The sequence below is a fragment of the Dendrobates tinctorius genome, unplaced genomic scaffold (genome assembly GCF_039654945.1).
Source record: "Dendrobates tinctorius isolate UK_male_01 unplaced genomic scaffold, ASM3965494v1 ptg000180l, whole genome shotgun sequence".
NCBI classification, from domain to species: Eukaryota; Metazoa; Chordata; class Amphibia; order Anura; family Dendrobatidae; genus Dendrobates; species Dendrobates tinctorius.
Genome location: NW_027361847.1, coordinates 2,881,846 through 2,898,087, shown reverse-complemented (window position 1 = coordinate 2,898,087; position 16,242 = coordinate 2,881,846). Strand labels below are relative to the sequence as shown.

General features: G+C 49.4%; 1 pseudogene; it reads right to left on the bottom strand.

Annotated features, from left to right (window-relative positions):
- The window catches only part of LOC141054909 (uncharacterized), a 116,035-nt pseudogene extending 100,262 nt beyond the window's left edge, over nucleotides 1-15,773 (bottom strand).
- Between the last annotated feature and the right edge of the window lie 469 nt (nucleotides 15,774-16,242).

The window sequence follows — 16,242 nt, the reverse complement described above, 5'->3', positions numbered from 1 at the left end:
CCATCTGCAGCAAGATGATGCTGCAGGTCTTTGGAGGTGGTCTGTGGATTGTCCTTGACTGTTCTCACCATTCTTCTTCGCTGCCTTTCTGATATTTTCCAATTCTGGGCTTAACAAGAACTGTACCTGTGTTCTTCCATTTCCTTACTATGTTCCTCACAGTGGAAACTGACAGGTTAAATCTCTGAGACAACTTTTTGTATCCTTCCCCTGAAAAGCTATGTTGAATAATCTTTGTTTTCAGAACATTTGAGAGTTGTTTTGAGGAGCCCATGATGCCACTCTTCATAGGAGAATCAAATAGGAGAACTACTTGCAAGTGGCCACCTTAAATACCTTTTCTCATGATTTGATACACCTGGCTATGAAGTTCAAAGCTCAATGAGGTTACAAAACCAATTTAGTGCTTCAGGAAGTCAGTAAAAAGTAGTTAGGAGTGTTCAAATCAAGAAAATGATAAGGGTGCCCATACTTTTGCACCGGTCAAATTTTGTTTAAATGCAGATTGCACATTTTCTGTTAGTACAATAAACCTCATTGGAATCCAGAAATATAACTGAGTCCATCAGTTATTAGATATATGAAACTGTTGCAAAAACCAAACCTGTTGCAAAAACCAAAATTGTTATAAAGAAAAAAGGTTAACATTAATAGGGGTGCCCAAACTTTTACATATGACTGTATAACCTGTGATTCTGTGGGCGTAGTATATTATGCGGTATGCCCATGCCCTAAAATTTATGTTGGATTAACATCCAGGCCCTTGAAAATTAGGGTAAGAGAACATTCTCATGACATCCTTAATGCACAGGATGAGGAAGATTGGACACTAATAAAACCAATAGCCAAACACTTTAAAGCGTACCATGATTGCAACGCCAAACTGTTAAGAGTCACTGGTATTGATAGAGTTCATATTGATTTACGGGGGGGGGTAACTGGAGGAAAAACCTCGCGCAGTTAGGGGCCTGTTGGATCTCTAAGATTCAATCGGTCCAGCCAGCGGGTTTGAATGAAATACTAAGCTTTGCTCCATTTCTATAGTAATGTTCTTGTGTTTTATATAATTTTTATTTACGCTCTTTTTTGTATATATTTTTAGATATTTTTATCATGATTTGGTGCTTTGGATGATGTTCCCTTAAACTGAACCCTGTTTGTGCCTTGTGACCTGCTCTTCATGATCAGCAAGATTATACAAGAGAAGACATTGAGAAGATTATGACATCACTTTATTTATTATTTTATATATTATTTTTTTTCATGCATTTATATTTTTTTATTTTATTATTTTTAATTTTTGAAATTTCTACACACAATTCACTAATCATGTATTTTTATGGATAAAAAAATTCACTTTTGCACTTATTTATATAGCTCTTTACTTTTTGGGGTGTTTTTCCTTTATATATTTATAGAATGTATACTGTGTATGCACTTAGCACTCTGCATGTATGAAAACTATGCCACTCTCACTATTTTAATGTTCGTTTTTCTGAGTGCTGTTGATAATGCGCTTAGTACACAATATTAAATAATTAAGCAAAACCAAAGGAAAAACAATGTGTGTATATACCCTAATGAAAATCAATAAGTAAAAAAGCAAGTGCATTAAATAACATAGGGTACTTGGTAAACACTATTTTGATCAAAAAAGTATAAAGCTGTCCCACCACGGCAAGGTGTGCCCATTTGAGACAGTAACTACACTAACGGTTAAAACCTACCTAGTGTGAATAGTGGCAGAGTCTCTGGGTCCCAAACGGACACCCAGCTTAAGAGGGACTATGAGTGAACTACACAGCTCAGTAGAAAGGAGGCTGCACCCTATTTGTACTGAATACAAAAATGCTTTTACATCATGAATGTCATTCAAGTCTACTCCAGTTCAGTTTTTTTGTTTTTTCTTAATATTATATAATTGTATAGGGCACGTTTTGCCTATTGTTAATAATGCATTCAGCACACATTATTATATAATTAAATATGGCATACACTAATGCACTTTACATATTTTATAATTTTTCTTTTTTTTAAATCTCCTATGTCCCGCTCTCTTTTACCACGCTGCTGCAGGCAAATACTTTCTCTGTTGATCACAGCGATGAGCGCTCCTTGCTGGCTTCCTCTTTCTGGCGGTGGCATAGCGACGCGTCTCCACTGCCGCCTCCTTGCTCTGACGCGTCGGACTGGGGGCGGTCTGGGCGTCATGTGACGCTGAGCTGGGCTGACATCACACAGAGTTTGCCGACGGAAGCGCCAGTATCCAACTGCTGTGACCGGCAGTACAGGCGTTCTATAAATAGATTCTTTTAAGAGCATTCATACACACACATTCCCTTGAGAAAAAGCCTAACCGCGAAACGCGCGTCAGGGGTGCCACGGCCATCCAGGTACAGTATTTGCCTGAACAGCAGTAACTCTTAACCCTGTCCCTCCCAACTTTGGCTCACTTTATGCTACATCACTTTGTGCAAATAGTTTGTGTGCTTTTATGACAGCACTATGCTTAACTTTATAGCATACTTGCTCCACTATATTATACTTTTGATCTGGCATATATTTTTGCTATTTGGATTTTTTTTATCCTTTTTGTTGCTGTCTGCATTATACACATTGTTATTATACGATCTCGGCTTATACTGGCTTGCTATAATAAATTGATTGTAGGATTTGTACCTCTATACATTACTTTCATACTTGAGCCTCATTGTACCTGGTTTATAGGCCTTTCTGTCGTTTTTTGCATGTATTTGCTCCCGCATATACCGCATTGTATTGCAATGCATTTTTCATAATAATAAAACATTATTGATTTTATGGCATATAGTTTCCTTTTTCTTTTTGTATAATATTGGAAATGCCATTATTACTAGGCAATATATAAATTGTGATGATAGGGTTTAAATAAAGCTGGCAAATTTGCATCACCTGGCCTTTCCCAACGATGACAGTGAAGAAGTCGTAACCCTAACGAGATAATTAAGGTCTGAAACCTTGCTCAAAGTTATGTGAGCACACAAATCTCCAAGGGTGCCCAAACATTTGCATTGGCCCATTTTCATTTTTGTAAATGTGTCATTTTAACTTTAGGCCTTTTAGAGATCATTTCATTTTCAACTTGCTAACCTGTTCACAATAACAGTAATTTTGACCAGTGGTGCCCAAACATTTACATGACACTGTAGATTGTGTCATGTGATAATGAGATGATGGGAATAGTAGTTGGTGACCACAGATCAGACATGACAGTGTCCCCTCCTCACCCTGCTGGTCGGCCCATATTGCGATCGCCTCTTCTGCTCCATGTATAACCTCAACCTTAATATCAATCAGATCTTCACCCTAAAAAGAAAAATGTAAGATGAGCTCAGGTCCCATCACTTCATGGTCAGATGTTGTGGGGGCTTCAGTGTCATCTACCTGATGATCCTCCGGGATGTTGTGATTCTCCTCTGGACAGTCCTGGGGATACAGAGGACGGGGACATCTCTCTGGTGGATTTCTCCTCCTGGATCCATCTGTGGAGACACACAGACTGAATACATGACCTGCTGTGTATCTGTCTATATATGAGACACGTCTCTCAGAACCGGTAATTCTAGGTTTATGTATCAGGGACTAAATTACATTGTTGTGGTCCTCACCACCGGTACCGAGGACCCAGCACATTGTGGCCCCAAGTATGAAGTGATAATCAGCGAGGCCAAAGCCTAATGCTCTGCACCCAGAGGATGAGGACCCTGAGGAGAGGGACAGAGAAGACCCTCGTCAGTCAGATGGAGGAGCCGCACTAAGAAACACAAGCTTCCCTCCACCAGGGATGGAACCACAGAGGAGCTGGAGAAAGCTCCACATTTCTATCCAGCGGTTTCTTCTCTCCTAATTCACGTTATGGAGATTGAACTAAGAGGAGAGAACCTGCCGTCCTCCTATTAAGAGACGAGTTACTGCGTTTTTATTCTTCTTTAAATAGAGAAAACTCTCAACATTCGCCTCGATATAAACACTAAAATAGGCAGAAAGTGCGCGGAAAGTTCTATGTATCTGAAGAAGGAAAGGGCACGTGTACGGCTAACGGTGACAGCGCTCGGGAGGACGGTGTTGTGGGAGCCCCCGGTACACAGTGGTTAGTGCCTATCATTGTGTAATATAAGAGGACACTAGAGAGCAGGCACCGGGGTCATGGGCGCTGACTGATGTACACGGGGAGCCAAGGAGAGATTGTCTGGTCAGATTCCACAGAAAAGCCCCATAATACATAATCTACAGAACAAACAACCCTTTACTGGAGACTTACACTGATTATTACCATCATTGTGCGGCCCGATGTCCCTGCAGGGCCAACACCTGCGTCACCATCCCACTTACATTGTTCTGCTCAGACCCCATGAAGAGGAAGAGCGGACACCCTGACATTCTGCTGTCGTTGCGTCCTTGAGTCTACAACACCCCGTCCCGAGCATTCTGACGTCTCTTTAACCCCTTCCTGATATCTACTGCTCATACATGGGGGATGCCAAGTGCGCGTCTGGGTAGTGAACTCAGATTGCTGACGTTTAACCACTTCACTGCTACCGACAGCCTGACTGTGCCATTTAAAGGGAACCTGTCATATAATAATGCTAATAGCCTGCAGATATGGGGTTAATTTGCAAGTTAGTAGCATTTATAACTTGCCCAGTGTCAGCACTGAGAACCCCGCTGCCGGGAGGAAATGAACCTTATTCCACCTCGCAGTGTTCACCTTTCAGTCACAGAGTTTCGGCCGGCGCAGCTACAGTCACTGGTCAGTGCATAGAGAGGCGGCTGTTACCGCGCCCCCCCCACTGACAGACAGACAGCTCCACCACGTTCCATCCGCATTTGAGCTGGCTGTCAGTCAGTGCCAGAGCGCAGATTCAGCCGCTTCTCACTGTATACTGAGGGGTCACTGAAGCCGCACCTCTATGGCTGGAAGCTGATTGCTGCAAGTTCAAACCATAATTAACCTGCAGGTTAACCCCATGTCTGAAGGTTAATGTTAGCGTGGCTGGTGTGAAGCCGGAATCTCCAGGAGTGGACCCTCTGGGCCGTGGCCCCGAGGGGCCCCGAGCGAGCTGCCAGGTGGAATCAACCCCTATACAGGGACCGTTAGGAGCAGACTCAGGGGTTCAAGTACCACAGTAGCCGGTACCGAGAGGGGCGGCTCAGGATGGACTGGAGTAGGACTGTGGGACTAAAGTGCAGATAACAGGACAGAGCTGAAACACAGGAGACAAGAATGGAGTAAGACAGTAGACTAGAACGTGGAGGGATGGCTGGAGCAGGAACACAGGAGACAGGATTAGAGGAGGACGGAAGGACAGGAGCAGGATGGAACAGGAACACCGGAGGCAGGACTGGAGTAGGACGAAAGGACTGGAGCAGGATGGAACAGGAACACCGGAGGCAGGACTGGAGCAGGACAGCAGGACTGGAGCAGGACAGCAGGACTGGAGCAGGATGGAACAGGAACACCGGAGGAAGGACTGGAGTAGGACGAAAGGACTGGAGCAGGATGGAACAGGAACACCGGAGGCAGGACTGGAGTAGGACGAAAGGACTGGAGCAGGATGGAACAGGAACCCGGAGGCAGGACTGGAGTAGGACAGCAGGACTGGAGCAGGACAGCAGGACTGGAGCAGGACTGGAGCAGGATGGAACAGGAACACCGGAGGCAGGACTGGAGCAGGGTGGAACAGGAACACCGGAGGCAGGACTGGAGCAGGACTGGAGCAGGATGGAACAGGAACACCGCAGGCAGGATTGGAGAAGGATGGATGAAGCACCGGAGGCAGGACTGAGGAATACAGCAGGGAACACGGATAGCAGGACTGAGAAGTTGCTGCAGGGAGCAGATGAGAACGGGAATGCAGGACAGCAGAGAGCACACGATGAAGTGAGGCCCAGTGTGCTAGGAAACACAACGGTCAGGCACCTCCCTCAGGGGGAAGCGGCCTGATATGCCCCTGTCTGGTCTGCCATTGGTCAGGGGGGGTGCTTCCGGGTCAGGACATAGCCGGAGCACAAGAAGCAGGAGGGAGGCGCGGCCTATGGCGCATGCGCACTGTATGCAGACGCCGCCGGCCGCGATCCTGTCAGAGGTGACCTCCGTGGATGTCGGGCAGCTTCGGCGTGGGAGCAGTGGCCGAGTGAGTATGCAGAGACGGCGTGACAGTACCCCCTCCCCTAAGCCGCCCTCCCCGGAGATTAGCAAGAAATCTCTTGAGGATACGAAGAGCATTGATATTCTCCCAAGGTTCCCAGGATCTCTCCTCAGGACCAAAGCCCTTCCAGTCAATAAGGAAAAATGTCCTACCTCTAACCTTCTTCATGGCGATAATGTCCTCCACTTCAAAGATATCATTGCACCCACCGGCTGAGGACCGGAATCAGGCAAGCAATGGAAGCGATTCAGCACCACAGGTTTCAGGAGAGAGACATGGAAGGTGTTCGGGACCCGGAGCGAAGCAGGCAACCTCAATTTATAGGCGACTTCGTTGATACGCCCAAGAATTTCAAACGGACTGATGTAGCGTGGCCCCAACTTGTAGGAGGGCAGTTTCAACCAGATGAATTTGGACGAGAGCCAGACTTTGTCCCCGACATGATAGGGTGGAGGATCCAATCTCTTCTTGTCGGCATAATTCTTCATCCGATCCGCGGACCTCTTGAGTGACGTGTTGGTCTCGGCCCAAATCTTGGAAAATTCGGAAGACAAAGCGTTGGCCGCGGGTAACTCGGAGGCAGGGGTTATTGGAAGGGGAACACCAGGATGTCTGCCAAACACAATGAAAAATGGAGATGTGGCCGAGGACTCGTGAGCATGGTTGTTGTAAGCGAACTCGGTCCAGGGAAGTAAGTCAACCCAATCGTTCTGGTGGGCGTTGGAGACATGACGTAGGTACCCAGTCAACGTCTGGTTAGTACGCTCCACCTATCCGTTGGACTGTGGATGATAGGCAGAGGAGAAGTCGAGGGAAACGTTCATGAGCTTACAAAGTGATCGCCAGAACTTGGAGGTGAACTAAACCCCTCGGACAGACACGATGCGTTGAGGTAGTCCATGGAGTCTGAAGATTTGCTGGATGAAGACTTTGGCCAGCTCCGGAGCTGAGGGGAGACCGGGCAGAGGGACGAAGTGGGCCATCTTGGAAAAACGATCCACCACCTCCAAAATGACTGTGCAGCCGGAAGAACAGGGTTGGTCGGTGATGAAATCCATGGCGATGTTTTCCCAAGGGACGGCGGGGACAGGCAACGGAAGCAACACGCCGGACGGAGGTCTTCGTGGAACTTTTTTCTTTGCACAGGATGGACAAGAAGCCACAAAATCGAGTACATCTTGGCGAAGCGTGGGCCACCAGTAGTGACGCACGATAAGATCCAGGGTCTTCTTAGTTCCGGGATGGCCGGCCAGTTTGGAGGAGTGCCCCCATAGGAGGACTTTTCGCTTGAGGTTCTCAGGCACAAGCGTTTTGCCAGGAGGAGGAGCAAGCCAGTTCACTGGAGCCACTGTGATGATCCTAGTAGGGTCAATGATATGCGAGGGTTCCTCCGTTGTTTTGTGTGGCTGGAAGACCCTGGACAGAGCGTCGGCTTTGGTATTTTTGTTGCCGGGATGGAAACGGAGCTCGAAGTCAAATCGGGCGAAAAATAAGGACCATCTGGCCTGACGAGGGTTGAGTCTCTGGGCAGACTGGAGATAGGCCAGATTCTTGTGATCCGAGAATATGACAAAGGGATGAACAGCTCCCTTCAGGAGGTGACGCCACTCCTCCAAGGCCTACTTGATGGCCAGAAGTTCCCGGTCGCCGATCGAGTAGTTACACTCGGATGGAGAAAAGGCCTTCAAGAAGAAGCCACAAGGGTGCAGACGACCGGAGGCGGATCTCTGGGACAATACTGCCCCAGCACCTCGAGTACAAAAGGTGGGTTGCTCTCCGGGCGATGCAGGACCGGAGCCGTGGAGAAAGCCCGTTTTAGGGTCAGAAAGACCTCTTCTGCCTCAGGAGGCCAATCTTTGGGAGTAATAATGAAAATAACTTGGCACTTAGCTCTAGTATTCATGAGATTGGAGAATTTTATTTAGGCAGTCTGCAAAAACATTTCGGCCAACAACCTGGCCTTCGTCAGTCCGACTGCTTAAGATAATTAGGTAAGGCGGTAGTGTAGTAAAAGATGTGTCAATTCCTTTTGTGAGGACTGTGATGGTGAGCCATCCAGCTCACTATTAAGGTGAGGTTCTATGTAATAGTCTCTTGTAAAGAGCTATCCAATTCACTGTTTAGGCAAAAAAAATCTTTACTTATAATGGAGTTGCCTGTATGATATGCCCATGGAAAGCCAAAATCCTGTTATATGCAAGAGTGTATAAAGTAGTACAGCTGGCTGTTATAGCGATGAGCACTTTCTTTTACATGGGTCTGTCAGTACAACAGGTCTTATTTAGGCGCTGGTGTGTAGGGATCCAGACGTGGATCGCAACGCGACTAGTGGTGGAAAAAGCAACCCCAAAACATCAGGGAACCTCCGCCATGTTTGACTGTAGGGACCGTGTTCTTTTCTTTGAATGCCTCTTTTTTTCTCCTGTAAACTCTATGTTGATGCCTTTGCCCAAAAAGCTCTACTTTTGTCTCATCTGACCAGAGAACATTCTTCCAAAATGTTTTAGGCTTTTTCAGGTAAGTTTGGCAAACTCCAGCCTGGCTTTTTTATGTCTCGGGGTAAGAAGTGAGGTCTTCCTGGGTCTCCTACCATACAGTCCCTTTTCATTCAGACGCTGACGGATAGTACGGGTTGACACTGTTGTACCCTCGGACTGCAGGGCAGCTTGAACTTGTTTGAATGTTAGTCGAGGTTCTTTATCCAACATCCGCACAATCTTGCATTGAAATCTCTTGTCAATTTTTCTTTTCCGTCCACATCTAGGGAGGTTAGCCACAGTGCCATGGGCTTTAAACTTCTTGATGGCACTGCGCACGGTAGACACAGGACCATTCAGGTCTTTGGAGATGGACTTGTAGCCTTGAGATTGCTCATGCTTCCTCACAATTTGGTTTCTCAAGTCCTCAGACAGTTCTTTGGTCTTCTTTCTTTTCTCCATGCTTAATGTGGTACACACAAGGACACAGGACAGAGGTTGAGTCAACTTTAATCCATGTCAACTGGCTGCAAGTGTGATTTAGTTATTGCCAACACCTGTTAGGTGCCACAGGTAAGTTACAGGTGCTGTTAATTACATAAATTAGAGAAGCATCACATGATTTTTCGAACAGTGCCAATACTTTTGTCCACCCTCTTTTTTATGTTTGGTGTGGAATTATATCCAATTTGGCTTTAGGACAATTCTTTTTGTGCTTTTTCATTTAAGATGAATTAAATGAAGATAATACCAAAGAATTTGTGTTTGCAATCATTTTCAGGAAGAAACTGAGTATTATCTGACAGAATTGCAGGGGTGTCAATACTTTTGGCCACAACTGTATCTTCAGCAGTCGGACTGACGAAGGCCAGGTTGTTGGCTGAAACATTTTTGCAGACTGCCTAAATAAAATTCTTCTCTAATCTCATGAATACTAGAAGTTGAGTGCCAAGTTATTTTCATTATTACTTCTTGGTTTGGGTAACCTACTTGTGCACCCTGCAGCAGTGCCACGCTATACTTCACATTCTTTGGGAGTAGTCCCTTAACGGGTGAGAGCAGAGATAGGTCTTGTGATTGCGGAAAAGTGAGAGATGAATTGCCGGTAATAATTGGTGAATCCGAGAAATCGTTGTATCGCCCTTACCCCGACGGGGCAAGACCATTTGAGAATGGCAGACTTCTCGGGGTCCATCCTTAGTCCAGCGCCGGAGATAATGTATCCCAGAAACGGCAGGGAGGTCTGTTCGAAGAGACATTTCTCAATCTTCGCATACAGGCGGTTCTCCCGAAGACGCTCTAACACCAGGCGGACACTCTTTCTGTGGGACGAGAGATCCGGGGAGAAGACGAGGATGTCGTCCAAGTACACAACAACACAGTAGTACAAGAGGTCCCGGAAGATCTCGTTGACAAACTCTTGAAACACCGCAGGAGCATAGGCTCCTCTGAGGTCCAGCTTGGAGAAGACCCGGGCTCCTCTGAGACGGTCAAACAGCTCCGGAAAGAGGGGAAGAGGGTACCTGTTCTTGATGGTAATTTCATTCAAGCCCCTATAGTCAATGCACAGCCATAGAGTTCCGTCCTTCTTTTTGACGAAGAAAAACCCGGCTCCCGCGGGCGACGAGGATTTCCATATAAAACCTTTGGCGAGGTTCTCCCGGACGTACTCGGACATGGCTGTGGTCTCAGCGGGAGACAGGGGGTAGATCCTGCCCCTTGGGGGGGTTGAACCAGGAACATGTTCAAAGACATCGGCGTAGGAACTGTATGTTGGAGGTAGACCCTGAAGGTCTGGGGGTGACCGGGGAGCGGCCGCCAGGAGTCAGACAGCGAGCTTGGCACGGGTGCCCCCAGCGGAATATCTCCCCAGAAGACCAGTCGAGAACAGGCTGATGGGAGACCGAGTAGAATGGCGTGGGAGAGCTTAGGCAAAACGGAAAAGGCTATCTTCTCTCGATGTAAGGCAGCGACTTCCAACTCCACTTCCTCAGTGACCAAGGTGACGGTCACCTGTAGCGGTTTGCCATCCACCGCGGCAATCTGGAGAGGGTTATATAGAGCAACCACGGGAATTTGGTATTTGTCCACTTTTTCTGGCCGAATGAAGTTACCTGTCGAGCCCGAATCCACGTAGGCCACCTCGGACCCATGTCTCTCCCCTGAAACCAGAAGCACAGAAATAGTAAGAGGTTGAGAGGGATCATCGTCACCTAGGGAGGCCTCTCTTACCTGACCTAGGCGGAGGAGTTTCCCTGTCTCATAGGACAGGTGTGGATATAGTGCGATGAAGCTCCGCAATAAAGACACAGACCTTGTGCCCGCCTCTCTTGCTGACGTAACTCGGCCAAGTTGAGACGGTCTATCTGCATGGGCTCGACCGAGGAGGAAGAAGAAGACCCGGCCGAACGGGTGAAAAAGGGAGCTGGCCTGGTGGATCTCCCGTCTCTCGCTGACTCCTGGAAGCGTAGGTCAATGCGGGTAGCCAGCGAGATAAGGTCCTCTAAGGTGGTCGGGGTATCTCGAACTGCGAGTTCATCTTTTATTCTGCCTGAAAGACCGTGCCAGAACGCCCCTACCAAAGCCGTGTTATTCCAGCCGAGCTCGGAGGAGACAGTGCGAAAGCGGATAACGTACTGACCGACCGTGAGAGAACCCTGATGTAGGTTAAAGAGTGATTCGGTGAGGGCCGCTAACCGACCCGGCTTATCAAAGACCCCGCGAAAAGTATCCAAGAAAACCAGAAGACTTGAGACAACGGGATCGTCACGTTCCCAGAGGGGATTCAACCAGGACAGGGCCTCTCCCTCCAGATGGGACATAATGAAGGCTACTTTGGCCCGGTCAGAGGGATATTGCTGCGGCAACCATTCAAGGCTACAGGCTACACTGATTTAAGAACCCCCTGCAGAGCTTAGGATCCCCAGTGAAGCGAGGCAGTTTGGCGAGGCGGGGCATCGGGAGAGCTGTAGGAGCGGAGGGAGGAGTCAGAGCTGCGGTGGCAGAGTGTAGAGCCGACAAGCGGCTATCAAAGGAGGCCATGTGAGACAAAATATGGGCTTGAGTATCTTGTTGCTGGCCCAGCTCCTGTTGAAGACTGGCCAGTAAAGTGGCAGTTCCAGGATCGGCCACCTGCAAGGCCGACAAACGGGTGTCCATAAACTTCATGATAGACCTAATGCGTCCCTAATTGTCCCGCAGGAAGAGTAACTCTTTCTAGGTGACAGCAGTGGTACCGGCGGGGTCCATGTCCTGACCGTTCTGTTAGCGTGCCTGGTCTGAAGCTGGAATCTCCAGGAGTGGACCCTCTGGGCCATGGCACCGAGGGGCCCCGGGCGAGCTGCCAGGTGGAACCGACCCCTATACAGGGACCGTTAGGAGCAGGCCCAGGGGTTCGAGTACCACAGTAGCCGGTACCGAGAGGGGCAGCTCAGGATGGACTGGAGTAGGAGTGTGGGACTGAAGTGTAGATGACAGGACAGAGCTGGAACACAGGAGACAAGAATGGAGTAAGACAATAGACTGGAACGTGGAGGGATGGCTGGAGCAGGAACACAGGAGACAGGATTAGAGGAGGACGGAAGGACTGGAGCAGGATGGAACTGGAACACCGGAGGCAGGACTGGAGTAGGACGGAAGGACTGGAGCAGGATGGAACAGGAACACCGGAGGCAGGACTGGAGTAGGACGGAAGGACAGGAGCAGGATGGAACAGGAACACCGGAGGCAGGACTGGAGCAGGACGGCAGGACGGAACAAGAACACCGGAGGCAGGACTGGAGTAGGACAGCAGGATTGGAGCAGGATGAATTAGGAACACTGGAGGCAGGACTGGAGTAGGACGGCAGGACTGGAGCAGGATGGAACAGGAACACCGGAGGCAGGACTGGAGTAGGACGGAAGGACTGGAGCAGGATGGAACAGGAACACCGCAGGCAGGACAGGAGTAGGACGGCAGGACTGGAGCAGGATGAAATAGGAACACCGGAGGCAGGACTGGAGTAGGACGGCAGGACTGTAGCAGGATGGAACAGGAACACCGGAGGCAGGACTGGAGTAGGACAGAAGGACTGGAGCAGTATGGAACAGGAACACCGTAGGCAGGATTGGAGAAAGACGGAGGGAGCACCGGAGGCAGGACTGCGGAATACAGCAGGGAACACGGATAGCAGGACTGAGAGGCTGCTGCAGGGAGCAGATGAGAACGGGAATGCAGGACAGCAGAGAGCACACAATGAAGCGAGGCCCAGCGTGCTAGGAAACACAACGGTCAGGCGCCTCCCTCAGGGGGAAGCGGCCTGATATGCCCCTGTCTGGACTGCCATTGGTCAGGGGGGGTGCTCTCGGGTCAGGGCATAGTCGGAGCACAAGAAGCAGGAGGGAGGCGCGGCCGCGAGCCTGTCAGAGGTGACTTCCGTGGATGTCGGGCGGCTGCGGCATGGGAGCAGTGGCTGGGTGAGTATGCAGAGACGGCGTGACAGTTAATAATGTTATTTTACATGACAGGTTCCCTTTATGTGGTTGGGTGCCCTAGTCCCCTGCGCGGTGATCTGACTTTCTCCTCCAGTACAGAAAGTTCTGTGCTTCTACACCTACAGAGCGAGTGGTGAATAGACGCGGGGCCGGAGAACGGCTGGAAAGCCTCCATGTCAGACTGACGGGTGATCGGCTCCACCACGTTCCATCTTTATGTCAGGACAGCGACTCGTGTCTCGAGGTCTGAGGGACGGTCCGGTGCCGATATTTATCCAGGACTTTGTGCACAGAACGGAGAAAGTGATTTCTCACAAAGAAGAAGAGAGAATGAAGGAGAAGTCCAAGAAAGGTCACACAAGTGTCAGCCAAGAGAGAGGAGCCGGACGCCGACCACGACTGATGACGACATTGAGCCTGCACTGATTCTCAGGGATGGACGAGCGACAGCGGATTAGGTGGAAAATCATACATTAACCCCGACTCTGCTGAGTAACAATCCACAACAGACTTAGGGACCAAAAGAACTGACAGGAGAGAACGGAGAGAAGGACGGGACATCTGCAGACAAAATGTGGACCGATGCTCTAAGGCAGTGTTCCCCAACTGCAGTCCTCAAGGCCCACCAACAGATCAGGTTTTCAGGATTTCCTTTGTTCCTTTGTATTGCACAGGTGAAGCAATTATCACCTGGGCAATACTAAGGAAATCCTGAAAACATGACCTGTTGGTGGGCCTTGAGGACTGGAGTTGGGGAACCCTGCTCTAAGGCATGAGAAAGAAGCCACCGAGAATGAATACTCAAGACTGATGAAGACGAGACAACAGCGGAGAAACCGCGACTCACAGATCAGAAGAAAATAATCAGGAAAAGTGTAGAGAAAAATGTAGAAAAAACAAGAATGTCATGATCCAGGCCGGGTTTTGTTTGCGGTCTCACTTTCCCGGTCTGATCATGTCAAGAGTTACCTTTTCTCTGCCTTGTTCCGGCTTCAGGCCCGATACTTCTCTTCACTGCATCTTGCAGGTGGTGTCAGTTATAGTTTCTGCTTGCCCTGATTAGCCCTGCTGCTTTTGTTGACTGTATCCGTGTCTGTTTATTCCCCTCTCACCGTCCAGACCCTGTGTTCCGTTACTCGTGTTTTGACTCCCTGGTATTTGACTTGGCTTGGATCCTGACCTGCTCTTTGTCTCTTGTCTTTGTCATATCTGCTCCTGACCGGTACTGATCCTTTTGGCTTGTTTCCGACTCTGTGTTTGCTTATTCCTTTGGTACTATGCTACAGAATAATATCGACCAGGCTTGTTTGACTATTCTGCCGCCACCTGCTGCGCTGCAGGTCTGCTCTTGCTTCGTGCAGTCCTCCCTCCACTCTACTGCGATCTAGTGGAGATTGCATCTACCTGCATTGCAGCAGCGTGACACGGAGCAAGTCTGGAGAAAAAACTCATCTATTATAGGACGACGCTTGAGAGACATAATCACATCCACCGGAGCCTCCCTCCTCACCTTGTGGTGCAAGAGGCCGGTGCTCCTCCATCATCACGGCCTGGTACCGATCCTGGTGTCCTTCTAGATACTCCCACTCCTCCATGGAGAGATAGACAGCGACGTCCTGACACCTTATAGGAACCTGACAACAACACCGCCATCACCCAGAATCCTCCAGTATAATGTCCTAGCAGTCACCTCTCCGCTCATCACCCAGAATCCTCCAGTGCTGTCCTGTATAATGTCCCAGCAGTCACCTCTCTGCTCATCACCCAGAATCCTCCAGTGCCGTCCTGTATAATGTCCCAGCAGTCACCTCTCCGCTCATCACCCAGAATCCTCCAATGTCGTCCTGTATAATGTCCCAGCAGTCACCTCTCCGGTCATCACCCAGAATCCTCCAGTGGCATCCTGTATAATGTCCCAGCAGTCTCCTCTCCTCTCATCACCCAGAATCCTCCAGTCCCCTCCTGTATAATGTCCCAGCAGTCACCTCTCCGCTCATCACCCAGAATCCTCCAGTGCTGTCCTGTATAATGTCCCAGCAGTCACCTCTCCGCTCAGCAGCTCGATCATCTTGTTGCTGAGCTCCAGGATCTTCTTGTTCCTCTCATGTATCGGGGAGTGCGGGGGAGGCTCTGTGATGGGGCCCGGGCTCCGCCCTCCTGACTCCTGGAGATGGAGGATGGGAGTCACACAGTCCCCCGGTGTCTTCCTCACTAGTGTGTAATCCTGTGGATGGAGAGAGACACTTAGGGAGAAGAATTCCTTCCCGACTCCAGATCTGACAATCAGTAGAAATCCCGGGATCAATAACCGTCTCCAGTAATCTGGGGCCATAACCGTGAATATTATTACACTCCGGACAGACATCCCGGCCCCTCTACAGCTCTTATAGGGAATCCCCATGACAACTCCTCCGGGCAGAGAGCTCCACAGAATTCCTGCTCTTACAGTAAAGAATCCTTCTCTCCTATTCTGGATTTCCTCTTCCCGGTGTCGGACTCGTCACATCACACAATAAAGCTGATAGAAATGAAGAGGAGTTACCTCTCCGCTCAGCAGGGAGATGATCTCCAGGGCGCAGTGGAATAATCTCCTGGTGGTCTCATCCCTGTCCTCGTCCATCCTCGGGGATCATTCAGGAGGAGGAGGGATGAGCACTGGATCAGCTGGAGGGATCTCGTCCTGCCGGCGTCTTCATGATGAAGGAGAAGATGGAAATCACAGGGGACGAGAGAACGACAATCACTAAATTCTGCCCAAATATCAACATTTATCAGGAAGAATCTGGAGGAAAAGCCACAAAACTCCACCACGGCCTCCTCCGCCGATCTGACCGCACATTATCAGGAGGACGGTCACCGTGGTAACTACACCTCCAGCGGGGGACGGTCACTGTGGTAACTACACCTCCAGCGGGGGACGGTCACCGTGGTAACTACACCTCCAGCGGGGGACGGTCACCGTGGCAACTCCACCTCCAGCGGGGGACGGTCACCGTGGCAACTACACCTCCAGCGGGGGGGACGGTCACTGTGGCAACTACACCTCCAGCGGGGGGGACGGTCACCGTGGTAACTACACCTCCAGCGGGGGACAGTCACCACGG